Source organism: Moschus berezovskii, chromosome 24 (assembly GCF_049115385.1).
Source record: "Moschus berezovskii isolate FMDL1 chromosome 24, NW_MosBer_1.0, whole genome shotgun sequence".
NCBI lineage: Eukaryota > Metazoa > Chordata > Mammalia > Artiodactyla > Moschidae > Moschus > Moschus berezovskii.
In genome coordinates this window covers 3,678,200-3,692,410 of record NC_142483.1, presented here as the reverse complement: position 1 = coordinate 3,692,410, position 14,211 = coordinate 3,678,200, and the positions used below count along the sequence as shown (strand labels likewise).

Below are 14,211 nucleotides of genomic sequence, written 5' to 3'. Positions count from 1 at the left end.
TTTCTCATCATTACCAACATGAGCACTAAGGAGAGAGAACATTTGAAGTTAGAAAATCGTAGGAGCTGTGAGGGATGAGAAAACTCATGTAGTCCAAACTCTAGCAGGGGCTCTTCTCACTATCTCCAGAAGACAAGCATCCAGCCTGTATCTGAGTGTCTCTAATGACAGAGATCTCACAATTTAGCTATTCCACTGTTGGACAGATCCGATGTGTGAAAGGGCTTCCCCAGGGTGGGATGAAATTCACCTCCACTGATGTAGTTTCCACCTGCTGTCTGCCCTCTGCTGTAATACAGATGTGAAGCCTGCTTCTCTTGCTTAAAGCTCTTCAAAATATATCTAGATAGTTGAGTTTCCAAGTATTAGCGTCCATAGCAAAACAGCACCTGATTCTGCTACCCTTCTTCACTAGATAAAGATGGCTAGAGCTCTCAGTATTCTGGTCACTTTAATCTGGACAATTTAGATTAACATTGTGCCACCGAAGCATAAAATCCCTAAGTGGACACAATACCCAAGACATAATCTGACAATACAAGAACAAAGGGACTAGTGCTTCTTTTAATCTAACACTGTACATCTACAAACGTTCAACAAGGTTAGCCACTTTTCACAGCCACTTCACACAACTACTTCAGATTATGGTGGCTGTCAAATGAAAAATAAACTGTTTGGGGCCAGATCATTTAACAAGAACACCCCAAGTAATTCAGTGCACATCAAAGTTTGGAAAGTACTTCCATTTGCTGTTCAGCTGCTGAGTACTTCCATAAGGCACCAAAAGAACCCACCCTTCCCAACCCTTGCCATTCCTCGTACAAGTTTGTGTCTCAGGACCTTTGCACTTGCCATTTGCTATGCCTGGCATGCTCTTCTCACATTTCTGCATTTCTCCGTCATCTCTTTCAAGATTTGACTCAAATGTCACCTTCTCTGTAAGGTTGTCTGTGACCACTAAATATATTCCTCCCCTCAGTGAGCCCTTTTCCCCTTTCCCACTTTTACTTTTCTCATCAGAACTGGTCACCATAGGTTAAATACTGCATTCTTACTTATTTTGTTTATTCCATCTTCCCATATATTATACAACACAAGCTCTATAAAAGCAGAGATTTTTGTCAGTTTTCTTCCCCAGTGCCTAGGATACAGTAAGCACTCAATAAATATTTTAAATACATACAGTAAACAAATGAGGTCTCTCTTCAAAACTACCAAAAGATCTTGTAAAATGCTTCCTTATCACACAAACTGAAGTTTCCTCAGCATTACATTACACAGATCTCCTTTTTAAAATATAATGAGAACCTGCTGTGTAATTAGGCCCTATAAACACTAACGTTCAACCATAACTAAGCGTGGGGATTGAAAAGCTGGTTCATGACTGGGCTGCACCATCAAAAAGTTTGTGAAAATAAAAGCTGAGTCTCTAAGTGAAGATAAAAGAGATGCCTACAGCTTTCCAAGATGCAGTAACAATCCTTTACACTGATAAAAACAGTCTTCCACACAAATTTTTTCACTTGGTCCTCAACAATCCCACAAGTTTTGTGTAAAACAAATAACAACAACACATTTTAAAGATAAGAAAACGAACATGCTTTTAACTCTCAAAGTATGGTCATAATAATGTCAAAACTAGGACTGAAGGGTCTCAATTTTTAGTTCAAAACTCTATATCACATCTCTTCTTGCAAATGATACTGAACCAGACTATAAAATCACATAACCATATATTATGCTGGAGACAGCAAGCGTTCCCAAACTACCCAGTGCCTCTGCAAAACGGTGGCAAACAAAATACTGAATTCATCAAAGTCATGATCTCAACTTGAGGTATAAGAATTCAAACTGCTTCTTCCTGTTACTTATAAGACTGACCCAGAGCCCAGTGACGTTCACCAAGATGTAAGAAATGAGCTTGTTATATTACACATCAAGAAAGTTATTACTAGGACTTCCCTGGTGGTCCAGTGATTAAGACTCCGCACTTCCAATGATGGGGGCATGGACTCGATCCCTGGTTGGGGAGCTAAGATTCCACATACTGTGTGGTGTGGCCCAAAACAAATAAAGCAGAGAAACTTACTGAGCTATGATGACTGCTACAAATCAAGGCAGAACAGAAGCAAGGAAGATGGAGCAGACGAGTGAATGAGAACTGAGTCCCACTGGGAGAGAGGCACTGCTATGATGTCACACTGCTCTAAGTGATGTAAGTTTGCATAGAAGAAAAAAAGACATACCTCCTCAAAATCCAAGCACAACAGCGTTCCTTCCTTCGCACAGATGAGGATGAACAGTTGTAATCCAGAACATTCCCAAATATTTATTTTTTTAAAAGACAGAGAAATAGAAAATCCATGTGAAAAGACGTCCAATCTGGGAAGATGGAGACTGTCTTCTAAGTCTTATGATCAAGAGTAGCTGTTAACCAACTGTCAGAATCTGAAGAAAGTGCTAACTGTCAGTGTGTCTTCTCAAGAGAGGAATACCTGCTGGGACAGAGGAACAAGAAGAGAAAGAAATATTACTGAATGCAAGTGTCTGGCTAGCAAACAATTACCAGTTGTTAGTCTGCAAAATTTTTCAAGTTGATAAAATGTATATCAGAAGATCACATGGAGGTAAATACAAGTGACCTAGCCCATCCAGGCTGGGGTTATCAATAACAGCAGCAATCCAGCTCTCTGCTCAGTAATAAATAAGCAATAAAGAAAATATGAAAATCTATTTCATGCTTTCTACCTGGGGTTATCATTAACAGCATCAATCCAGCTCTCTGATCAATAATAAATAAGCAGTAAAGAAAATATAAAAATCTGTTTCATGTTTTCTATCTCAAGATGATGGTCATATCATACAACCAAACATATGCAAATAATATTAGTCTGCCAAAGATACCAAAGCACTCTAGTACTTTATAAATACTGTAGAACTACAAATGCAGATGTCTATGTCAGCAGGAAATATACAATAATCACGCAAAAAATACATATTTAGGACTGGCAGGAAAGCAAAGTTGATGCAGAAATGAAGAAATATTTCTGAAGTGTTAAAAAAAAAAGATTGCCAACCTGGAATTCTATACCCAGAGAAAACAGCCTCGATAAATCAAGGCACATTAAAGACTTTTCAAACAGACAAAAATCCATGAAAGGATCCATCACCAGCAAATCTGAACTACAAGAAATGTTAAAAGAAGTCCTTCTTTCAGAAGGAAAATGTACCAGGGAGAAATCTAGAACTACACAGAAAAAAGAAGAGCACTGGAAATGGTAAATAGAACACACATACAGTACTGGACAAAGGCTTTCACTATAATAAGATAGCCGATTCACCCACTTATTAAAATAAGGAAAAAATACTAACAAGATACATATAACACACATATCTTCCAAAATAAAGAACCTTGATTAACAGAACTCATTTCCCATCATGTATTCCTGTAAACTAGAGAGTCAATATTATCTTTTTTACAAAAAGAAGTCTCAAGGTACAAGCTATTTGTCCAGTAGTAGTGAGTCTTTTGGGAGAAGGCAATGGCACCCCACTCCAGTACTCTTGCCTGAAAAATCCCATGGATGGAGGAGCCTGGTGGGCTGCAGTCCATGGGGTTGCTAGGAGTCGGACACAACCAAGCGACTTCACTTTCACTTTTCATTTTCATGCATTGGAGAAGGAAATGGCAACCCACTCCAGTGTTCTTGCCTGAAGAATCCCAGGGACGGTGGAGACTGGTGGGCTGCCGTCTACGGGGTCGCACAGAGTCAGACACGACTGAAGCGACTTAGCAGCAGCAGCAGTGAGTCTTTTACAGATGTGAAATTAAAATATTCTTGGTTCCAGTCCAATGTTCTATACACAAATTCTTTTAAAGTGCCTGCCTAAAAAGAATTTCCTGGACTAAATTATGATGGCAGTTAATACATAATTTATCTATTTCCCATCATCTACAGGGAACCCCAAAATCACTTAGACACTACAAAGACAGCAAAGAATGTTTCTCTCTTTCAAGAAGTCTGAAAAATGACATTAGCTTTTAAATAAATTGCTCAGGTTACTCCAAACTTTCTAGAAGAAGAAAACATTTGCCAAGTCTTCCTGAGGAAAATTAATTTGTCAAAGCAGTAAGAGCAAAACAAAGCTTCAAGGCTGGGTGCTGGAATAGGAAAAAGAAAACGCTAATATTTAATGCCACTCTATCATAGTCCAAACCTCAGAGGGAATGTGGTTAGTAAGAATAAAACCTCTGCAAAATCACTGATGTCAAACAGATTACAGAATGGGAATCCTGCCTACTGTCCCTCTAAATACAAAATGCTAAACACAATTCATACATTCAGAGATTCCTCGAGACCAGAGGCAGATCTTATAATCAAACTTCACAGTGAGTGAATCTCACTCCCTGAAAGACTAAATGGTACACAACATAATTCAGGGAATTCCTCTTAACAGAATTTGAAGGGAAAGCTACTACTGTCACCTTATCAGGACCAACTTTCTTTACTGTGCAAAGACAACAGAAAAATTAAGTGATTTCAGTATTCAATGAATATCATGCCAAAAGAAAAGTATCATTCTTTCAGCACTTTACCACAAGTAAGCCATCAGGTAACCTGCCTCTTACTATAAAAGTAAAATTTATCAAAAGAAATATATTGGTTGTAAGCCTAAGAGATTTTAAAACATATGTTCAATCAAAAACTTATACATGAATGTTCATGGCAGCATGATTCATAAAGTCAAAAAGTGAAAACAACACAAATGTCCATCACTGACGAATGATTCAACAAGATGTGGTATTGCATACTCAGCTACAAGAAAGACATTAAATACTGAAACATGCTACAACATGGATCAACCTTAAAAACATTAAGTAAAAGAAGCCAGAAACAAAAGGTCATATATTATATGATTTCATTTAAATGAAATATACAGAATAGGCAAACCCACAGGGACATAAATCAGACCAGTGATTGCCAGAGGATGAGGAAAGAAATTGCCTAATGGTTATAAGATTTCATTTTGCAGTGATGAAAATGTTCTGGAACTAGATAGGAGCGGTGCCAGTAGGTGCATAACTTTGTGAATGTAATAAAAGTCTCTGAACCACACATTTTAAGCGGTGAAAATCATGAATTTTATGTTGTGTGAATTTTACTCAATAGAAAAAAAGAAGTATGTTTCTAATTGTTAGTTATTTAGTACCGATACCACCTTACCTGCCTCCTGAGAAATCTGTATGCAGGTCAAGAAGCAACAGTTAGAACTGGCCATGGAACAACAGACTGGTTCCAAACTGGGAAACGAGTACATCAAAGCTGTATACTGTCACCCTGATTATTTAACTTATATGCAGAGTACATCACGTGAAATGCCGGGCTGGATGAAGCACAAGGTGGAATCAAGATTGCTGGGAGAAATATCAATAACCTCAGATACACAGATGACACCACCCTTATGGCAGAAAGTGAAGAGGAACTAAAGAGCCTCTTGATGAAAGTGAAAGACAAGAGTGAAAAAGTTGGCTTAAAACTCAACATTCAGAAAACAAAGATCATGGCATCTGGTCCCATCACTTCATGGCAAATAGATGGAGAAACAGTGGAAACAGTGGCTGACTTTATTTTTGGGGGATCCAAAATCACTGTAGATGGTGACTGCAGCCATGAAGTTAAAAGACGCTTGTTCCTTGGAAGAAAAGCTATGACCAACCTAAACAGCATATTAAAAAGCAGAGATACTACTTTGCCAATAAAGGTCTGTCTAGTCAAAGCTATGGTTTTTCCAGAGGTCATGTATGGATGTGAGAGTTGGACTTCAAAGCATGCTGAGTGCCGAAGAACTGAGGCTATTGAACTGTGGTGCTGGAGAAGACTCCTGAGAGTCCCTTGGACTGCAAGAAGATCCAACCAGTCAATCCTAAAGGAGATCAGTCCTGAATATTCATTGGAAGGACTGATGCTGAAGCTGAAATTCCAATACTTTGGCAACCTGATGGGAAGAACTGACTCATTGGAAAAGACCCTGATACTGGGAAAGATTGAAGGCAGGAGGAGAAGAGGATGACAGAGGATGAGATGGTTGGGAGGCATCACCAACTCGATGGACATGAGTTTGAGTGAACTCCAGGAGTTGGTGATGGACAGGGAGGCCTGGCAGGCTGCAGTCCATGGGGTCGCAAAGAGTCGGACACGACTGAGCGACTAAACTGAACTGAGCTCCCACTATTTAACAAAATGCTGTGTTCATAAAAATCTTTCAAAACTACTTTTTAAAAATTAAATATACCGACATTCTAGAAAAGAACAGAGACAGTGAACAGATCAGTGACTGTCAGGGTCTGGTGAGGCGGGGAGACAAATAGGTGAGGCTCAAGCTTTTTAGAGCAGTGCAACTACTCTACATGACAGTGTAATGGGGAATAAAAGATACCAAACATTTATCAAAACCCATAAAACTTGTTTTTTTTAATTTAAAAAACATTTAGTGGTTTCCCATTTCTTTTATAGTGAAATTCAAATATTTCTCCATGGCCAATGGAACACCAACCCTTTCTGTGTATCTCTCTCCTCCTGGTTTGCCATGGCCTCTTTTTTTTTTTTTTAATTTATGTATTTAATTGGAAGTTAATTACTTTACAATATTGTAGTGGTTTTTGCCATACATTGACATGAAATCAGCCATGGGTGTACATGTGTCCCCCATTCTGAACCCCACTCCCACCTTCCTCCCCTTAAACCCCTAGAACTTTAAGGTAGTGTAAATTCATGTTGAAGTTAAGGACAAATAGTTACATACAGAAATATTTAAAGATATGTGTATGCTGCTACTGCTAAGTCACTTCAGTCATGTCTGACTCTGTGTGACCCCATAGATGGCAGCCCACAAGGTTCCCCCGTCCCTAGGATTCTCCAGGCAAGAGCACTGGAGCAGGTTGCCATTTCCTTCTCCAATGCGTGAAAGTGAAGTCGCTCAGTCGTGTCCGACTCTTCGCGACCCCATGGACTGCAGCCCACCAGGCTCCTCCATCCATGGGATTTTCCAGGCAAGAGTACTGGAGTGGGGCGCCATCCCCTTCTCCAAAATATATGTGTATATACATAGCCTGATATATACACTCACCTCCTTACTCTCACTCAGAGTGCGGAGAAGCAGCAACACTCTGACAACAACCAGCACACCCAGCACTCAGATCTTGGTTTCTAATACCATTTCCCCACAAAAGGAACTACAGTGCCTTAGAATAATGACCATACAACTGAGGCATTACATAAAAGATGAACCGGAAGCGTTTTACGTTGCCAGAAAGAAAGTATTCACACACACGCATAGCCAAGAGAGTACGTCAAAGGAAAGGGATACAGAACTAGCCAACTGAAAGAGCTACAAATGCTGAACAATTTGAACAATGAAATTTATGTAGGCGCCCCACTTCAAAGGAGGTAGAGCATAACTCATCACTCATTAAGTGTGGGCTACGCCTAGTGCCTCTCTTCCAGAGCACAGTACAGAAAGATAGGAACAAAAGGGTAGCTTCACAGTGGAGAAAACAGACACTAGCACCATTTAAGTGATCGAGGTTAACAACATCACTGATAAAGTCACATCAGTAGTATGTACTTTTGATGTGCAATGAGAAGGGTGCTTTACCTCTGTGGTCTTCCTTCCAAGATCGTATTACATTAACTTACTATTAGAAAAACATCAGACAAATGTCTGGTTGAAGGATATTCTACGAAAATACCTGATCAGTTATCTTCAAAATTGCCAAGGCCATTAAAAACAAGGGAAGTCTGACATATTGCCTCGATCAAGAGGGGCCAAGGAGACATGACTATTGAACGTAATGCGCCATCCTGAATGGGATCCTGGAAAACAAAAAGGGACATGAAGGAAAATGCTGCAGAACTCCGAATAAAGTATAGACTTAGTAATAATGTACCAATACTGATTCATTAATTGTGGCAAACATAACACACTAACCCAAGATGTTAATAATAGGGGAGACTGGGTGTGAGACAGTAACTCTCTACTATCTTCCCAGTGATTCACTAAATCTAACACTGTTCTAAATAAAACGTTTACTTTTAAAGTTTATATTTTTAGAAAGTTGTAAACATTTTATATGGTCTTGGCTCTCAAGAAGCTTGTCGTCTCATTGTGAGGTAAGATATATGCTCGTGAAAGAAGTATAAAATACAAAAATAAGAAAATATTGAGAAATACAGATAAAAGTATCAATATTTAGGAATGTAGCTCTAGAATCGTAAGGGAAGACTTCATCAAGGAGGTAAAACCTGAGTTTGCACCTTAAAACAGACTTCAGGGTCCCAAAGCAAAAAAAGAACAATGACCAGAGCACTTATAAGAACCAGAAGGGTGAACAAGGAAAAACTAAAAGAAATGAAGGGCTTCCCAAGTGACTCAGTGGTAAAGAATTCACCTGCCAATGCAGGAGACACAGATTCGATTCCCTGGAGAAGGAAATGGCAACCCACTCCAGTATTCTTGCCTGGAAAATCCCATGGACAAAGGAGCCTGGCAGGCTACATAGTCCATGGGGTCGCACAGTCAGACATGACCTAGCAACTAAACAACAACAAAAAGAAATGAGAGAATTTAGCCCTGAGGTCACGTGGCAGAACTAATAGGGTTACGTCATATGCCCATTTAACTTACAAGCTGACCTCTAGGAAAATGTGACCAACACTCAAGGACACAGGGAGTGACAGCTGCTCTACAGAGCCACAACAGGAAATGCCAGTTTGGAAAGACAGGAAGCAGGTGGCCAAGTTCTTCTCTACAACTTTTCAAAGGACAGTGTGCATGTGAGCCCAATGAAGCCAAAATTTAGATTCAAATCCTGCAAACATTTACTGACCACTTACATCTCATTTAATATGCACAAAATATCTGTAAACATTTATTAATGTTTTGCATTTACCCATTTAAGAGGCTTAAATTTATACATTAAAAGGCATAATGCATAAATACAATAAAATTAATCCTGCAACAAAGCAGGAACACATTAAAATTCACTGTCTGATAAGGATGTGATAGTTCTTAAAAGGCAAAAAATTTTCTGAAGGCCTACATATCGACGTAATAATTTTTTTTCCCTCTTGTTCCTTCCTTCAGTCAAGCTTAATGGCTCCTGGTCTGAAAAAGGCTTAAGAATTAAACATGATTATATATGCACAAACATGCACACTATGCTTTTAAAATAATTTAAGGGATTTTCAAGTATAGTCTTCATCTTATGTAATGTTTGTCTCAAGCACTGACTTCAGAACCGAATCCTGGAGACGAGGTGCAGCCCCCACTGCAGGCTTCCTCCGTGGGCACGTGAAGGCAGCCTCAGGGAAAGGAGGCAGAGAGGCTGAGTCCCACCACAACATGAAGGGTATTCTGATGACAATCAGAGCAGTCGAAAAACAGTCTGGGCTACCTCACAGGAATGAATTTTCAGTCATCAAAGGAGTTCAAACAGAGGCTGGAAAATCACTGAGAACATCTGAGAAGAGAGCAATTGGGTAAGAAACAAAGATCTCTTCCAGGTCTTCGATTCTGTAACGTGTAGACTGTAAAAACCTGTCAGAAGCGCAAACTAGTTGAGAAGGACAAAATGAAAAAAAGACATCAAGGCAAGAATGACACAGTATGTGAAGTCAATGCTGGGGACCACAGACGTGCATGCATGCTCAGTCGTGTCCAACTCTTTTCTGACCCCATGGATTGCAGCCTGCCAGGCTCCCCGTCCATGGGATTTTTCCAGGCAAGAATACTGGAGTGGGTTGCCATTTCCTACTCCAGGAGATATTCATGACCCAGGAATCGAACCTGTATCTCGAGTCTCCTGCATTAGCAGGTGGATTCTTTACTGCTGAGCCAAAAAGCCAGAAGCTCACTTCCACCTGCAAATGTTTGTCCTTGCTATTTCATCTGCCAAGGAAGCTCTTCCATCTCAATGACAGAACACAGCTCAAATACCTTCTCAATGATGCCTCCCACACCAACACCGCCAGGCACTCACTTATCAGATCGGCTTATTTTCTCCATGGTTCACACTATTAGGAGTTAGCAAACTTTTTCTATAAAATGCCAGGCCACAGACCAAATCCAGCTTGTCCCATGTTTCTATATGGCCTATGAACTAAGAATGGTTTTTACATTTTCAAAAGGTGAAGGGAAAAAAAAAATCTAAAAGTAGAATTCAATTATTTTGTGATACAGGAAAACTGAATGAAATAAAAATTTCCACGTCCAAAGTTTAATTAGAACATGGACACACTTGTTTCTGTACTGTACTGTCTGTGGCTGCTTTTGTACTTAAACAAGAGTTGAGTACCTGCAACAGAGACTGCATGGCACATAAAGCCTAAAATATTTCGTTTCTGGTCCTTTCAGAAGGTTTGCTAATCACTAATTTGTAGCATTACCTCTATTTGCTTATTTGCTATCCTCATTCTCACATACACAAAATCAATTTCAATGAAGGCAGACCTTCCCCCACACTGTAGCCCAGTACCTACCTAGAAACAATCCTGGAACAAATTAAGTGCTCAATAAATACTTTAATAATAAATTAACAAGTGCATGTGTGTATGTGTGTTCAGTCACTCAGTCGTAACCAACTATTCCTGATCCCTTGGGCTGTAGCTCTCCAGGCTCTTCTGTCTATGGGATTCTCCAGGCAAGAATACTGAAGTGAGTTGCCATTTCCTCCTCCAGGAGATCTCCTCGACCCAGGGATCAAACTGTCTCCTGTGTCTCCAGCACTGCAGATGGATTCTTTACCACTGAGCCAGGGGGGGCTTCCCAATAAATTAATAAGTGATCCATAAATGGCACTCTGAAGAGTTCAAACTTAAGCCGTCAGCCATTACAGTCATGTATGAATGTGAGGGCTGGATCGTAAAGAAGGCTGAGCATCAAAGAATCGACACTTTCAAACTGTGGTGTTGGATAAGACTCTTGAGAATCCACTGAACAACAAGGAGATTAAACCAGCCAATCCTAAAGGAAATCAACCCTGAATATTCATTGGAAGAACTGATGCAGAAGCTGAAGCTCCAATACTCTGGCCACTTGGTGTGAAGAGCCAACTCATTAGAAAAGACCCTAATGCTGGGAAAGACTGAAGGCAGAAGGAGAAGGGGACGACAGAGGATGAGATGGTTGGATGGCATCATCGACTTGATGGACATGAGTTTGAGCAAGCTCCGGGAACTGGTGATGGACAGGGAAGCCTGGTGTGCTGCAGGCCATGGGGTCACAAAGAGCTGGACATGACTGAGCAACTGAAGAAGAGCAACATATACGACAAGCATCAGAAAGGGGAAATATTCTAGTAGAGACGAGCAAACAGTTTAAAGTAATGGTAGTCATCAAGTACTGCAGGTCATTAGGTTTCTTCACCAAATTGTACAGGGTTTTCTGTGCTAACAGATTTCCTCATCTACTGTAAGGTGTCAGAACACTGTCAGCTGACTGTACTTCTGTTTACCTTAAGATGCAAACACTGCTGAGAAATCTCATTTCCTATACATAGCACACAGCACTCACACCATGCTAAATCTTCATAAGTGCTCGTAATGTTAACAGATCTAGATCATGTGCTAATGAATGTTTAATATCTGATTCCTCCCTATGCTGCTGATCAGCAATCTATTCTGCAAGCAGCTGAAAACTCCTCAGAAATGAAAAGGTTACCGCCCACAGACCAGAAGCAGCTTTTTAATCTTTCTATACTAGCCAGAGAGTGGGTGTGTGATTTCAAAAAAAATACAAGCCAACTCTGTTGGTAGAGGACAAGGTATTGTCGCATTAAAATCCCACCTATAAGCATCATTTGTTACATGATACTAGTAAAATTACCACCTACTCATTATCGGAGCCACACTGCTCTAACCTACAAGTTGGGGGAAAAATGTTATCTACCTCCTGGAGCAGTCTTGTCCTTAACATTTCCATAAGATTCTTTCCTCCCAGGGTTTGCAACAATTTCTGTACACATGTACTTCAAAGACAAGGATCTGGTTTAAGTCAATAACTCCCAAATGTAAGATACATTTGATCAGAAGGCATAAACAAACCAAAGTTGTGCTTGTTTTAAAGCAGCTACCTGCTTTTTAATAATTTAGGAATTCAGACCTTTCACAGAGATGCTTGTGGTACAGGTACCTCTGATAAGTATGTCAGACTTATAGCAACCATTTTGGATTAGGACATGTGTGTGTTCATCTTCCCTTTCTCTATGACAAGTGAGGATGAAAAGGCAGCCTGCAAGAGCATTGGCTAAGATCTTCCAAGACTAATGTGTAAGCTGTCACCAAAGAAGAGGGAGGAAATTAACCAGTAGCTCAAGTGGCGTGCTTCAAGAAGCTGCTGCAGATTCACCTCGGGGGATGTTCACGATCAATGTTAGGGATGATCCAAAAGAACCCCTGGACAAACACTACACGCACCTTTGCTTAAGCTGAAAAAGCTGTGGAGTCTGCAACTTAACAAACGGATCTCTAGCCCTTCACGGGAAAAACAATTCACTAAGCCCCTTTTCCTTTCCTAAAAGGGTTAATAAGAGACACCTTAGGGCCCAGCCAGCCCAGACTCCCATCCTACCGCGCACCACCCTATTATTCTCCACCCTCCCAGCACTGCCGGCTCCCTCCTCCCTCCAAACGACAAGTTCAAAAATCAAAACAAAAGGTGCTAAAAACTGGTTTCAGGTGGCAACGGCTGAGTCCTAGTGGCCAACTTCTGGGGACGCCAGGGCGACCGACGACGGTTCGCAGGACCCCCTCACCAACAGTCCCTCGGCCCTGGGCCCAGCTCCTCACGCTCCTCTCGGTCCCCGCGGCCCTGGAGGGGGTGCGGGGAAGGGGGCGAGACAAGGGGGCTGGGGAAGAAGAAACCTCCAGGGTCAAAATGACAGCGGATCGCGCCGGGAGGAGAGCGAGGCCCGGCAGGATGCTGGGGGTCGAGCCCTAGGCCCCGGGGCTTCCGGCCCCGCTCGGGGGCGGCCGCGGGTCCGAGCCGCGCCAGGCCGCGCGCCGGAGGCCCCGGGCCGCGTCGGCGGCGCCGCCCGGCCACGCTCGCCCCATCCCCGTTCTCCCCGCCCCGGGGCGGAGGGGCGGCGGGATGGGGCCGCGGCCGCCTAGAGCGTCCGGGGCGGGAGCACTCACTCACCGGCGCCGAGGGGAGGAGCAGCCGGCGTCTCCTCCAGCGCCGTCGCTCGCGCTCCAGCGCCGGCTGCTGCCGCTGCGGCGGATCCATCCCCCCCCACCCCGACCACCCCCCTCCCGGCCCGCCCCCCGCGCCGCCTCAGCCGCCGCCGCCTCAGCCGCCGCCGCCGCCTCAGCTGCCGCCTCAGCCGCCGCCGCCGCCGCCAGAGTCCCAGCGCGGGAGCGCGAACCGGCGCTAGGAGGCGAGAGCGCGCGCGCGCGCCCCGCCGGCCGCCGCCACCCACAACCTCCGCCCCCGGCCGGCGGCGCACGCGCGGGGTGGCGGCGGGCGCGCGCACGCCGCAGGAGGGGGCGGGGCCGGGCCCCGGAAGGCGTGGCCCCGCCCACCCACGCGGTCGCTGGGCAGCGGGCTCCTCGGCGGCAGGTGGCCCGCGGGCTGATCCAGGTGCACTCTTCACCTCCACGGCTCCGGGAACCGAGTTCCTCCGACCTGGCCCGGCTTCCTGAGAGCGAAGGTTTGAGCGAATTGTTGGCAGTCGCTCCGGGTCCCTCACCTGTTAATGCCTACCTTCAGTCGAAGGCCTTCTCTCCTCCCCGGATCCAGCAGGGTTTCGGCCGCAGCTGGCAAAAGGGCATGTTAGTATTTCGCAGCCATCAACCTGTCCCTTTGTTATCCCATGTTCCTAATTCATTTATTCCTTCATCATTTACACATTGAGGCTCCTTACGGGTGCTGGGCCTCATATGAGTTACTGGAAGTCCTACGTGGGAACAGAGAGTCTTGACGTTAGAACGGGTGGAGAAGGCAAACGTTAAAGGGAGACTCACACAAAATTTAAATGTGTGCATAGTAAAAATGTCTTGTGAGAGGTGCGTGGTGTTAAGAGAGCCTGTGTTAGGGGAAGGAAGGACGGAGATGGATTCAGCCAATGATTTCCAGGCTGGAATCTGAAGGCTGACTTGGAAAGACTTAACTTTATCTCCAAGGGATCAGAGCTTGGTGTGGCCGGAACGGGGGCAC

General features: G+C 43.2%; 1 protein-coding gene across 5 annotated transcripts in view; it reads right to left on the bottom strand.

Moving 5' to 3' along the window:
• TMCC1 (transmembrane and coiled-coil domain family 1) overlaps positions 1 to 13,310 on the bottom strand; it is a 167,003-nt gene extending 153,693 nt beyond the window's left edge. For 2 of the 5 annotated variants that reach the window (XM_088831531.1, XM_055413515.2), the window contains exons 1-3: positions 13,195 to 13,309; positions 7,751 to 7,874; positions 2,247 to 2,495 (exon numbers count right to left, since the gene is read on the bottom strand). The gene's annotated coding sequence lies outside the window, so the exon portion shown is untranslated. Of the gene's footprint in view, positions 1 to 2,246; positions 2,496 to 7,750; positions 7,875 to 12,473; positions 12,701 to 13,194 lie in introns of those variants that run through there. The other 3 variants (XM_088831532.1, XM_055413513.2, XM_055413519.2) reach the window with 3 other exon arrangements.
• Positions 13,311 to 14,211: the final 901 nt, after the last annotated feature.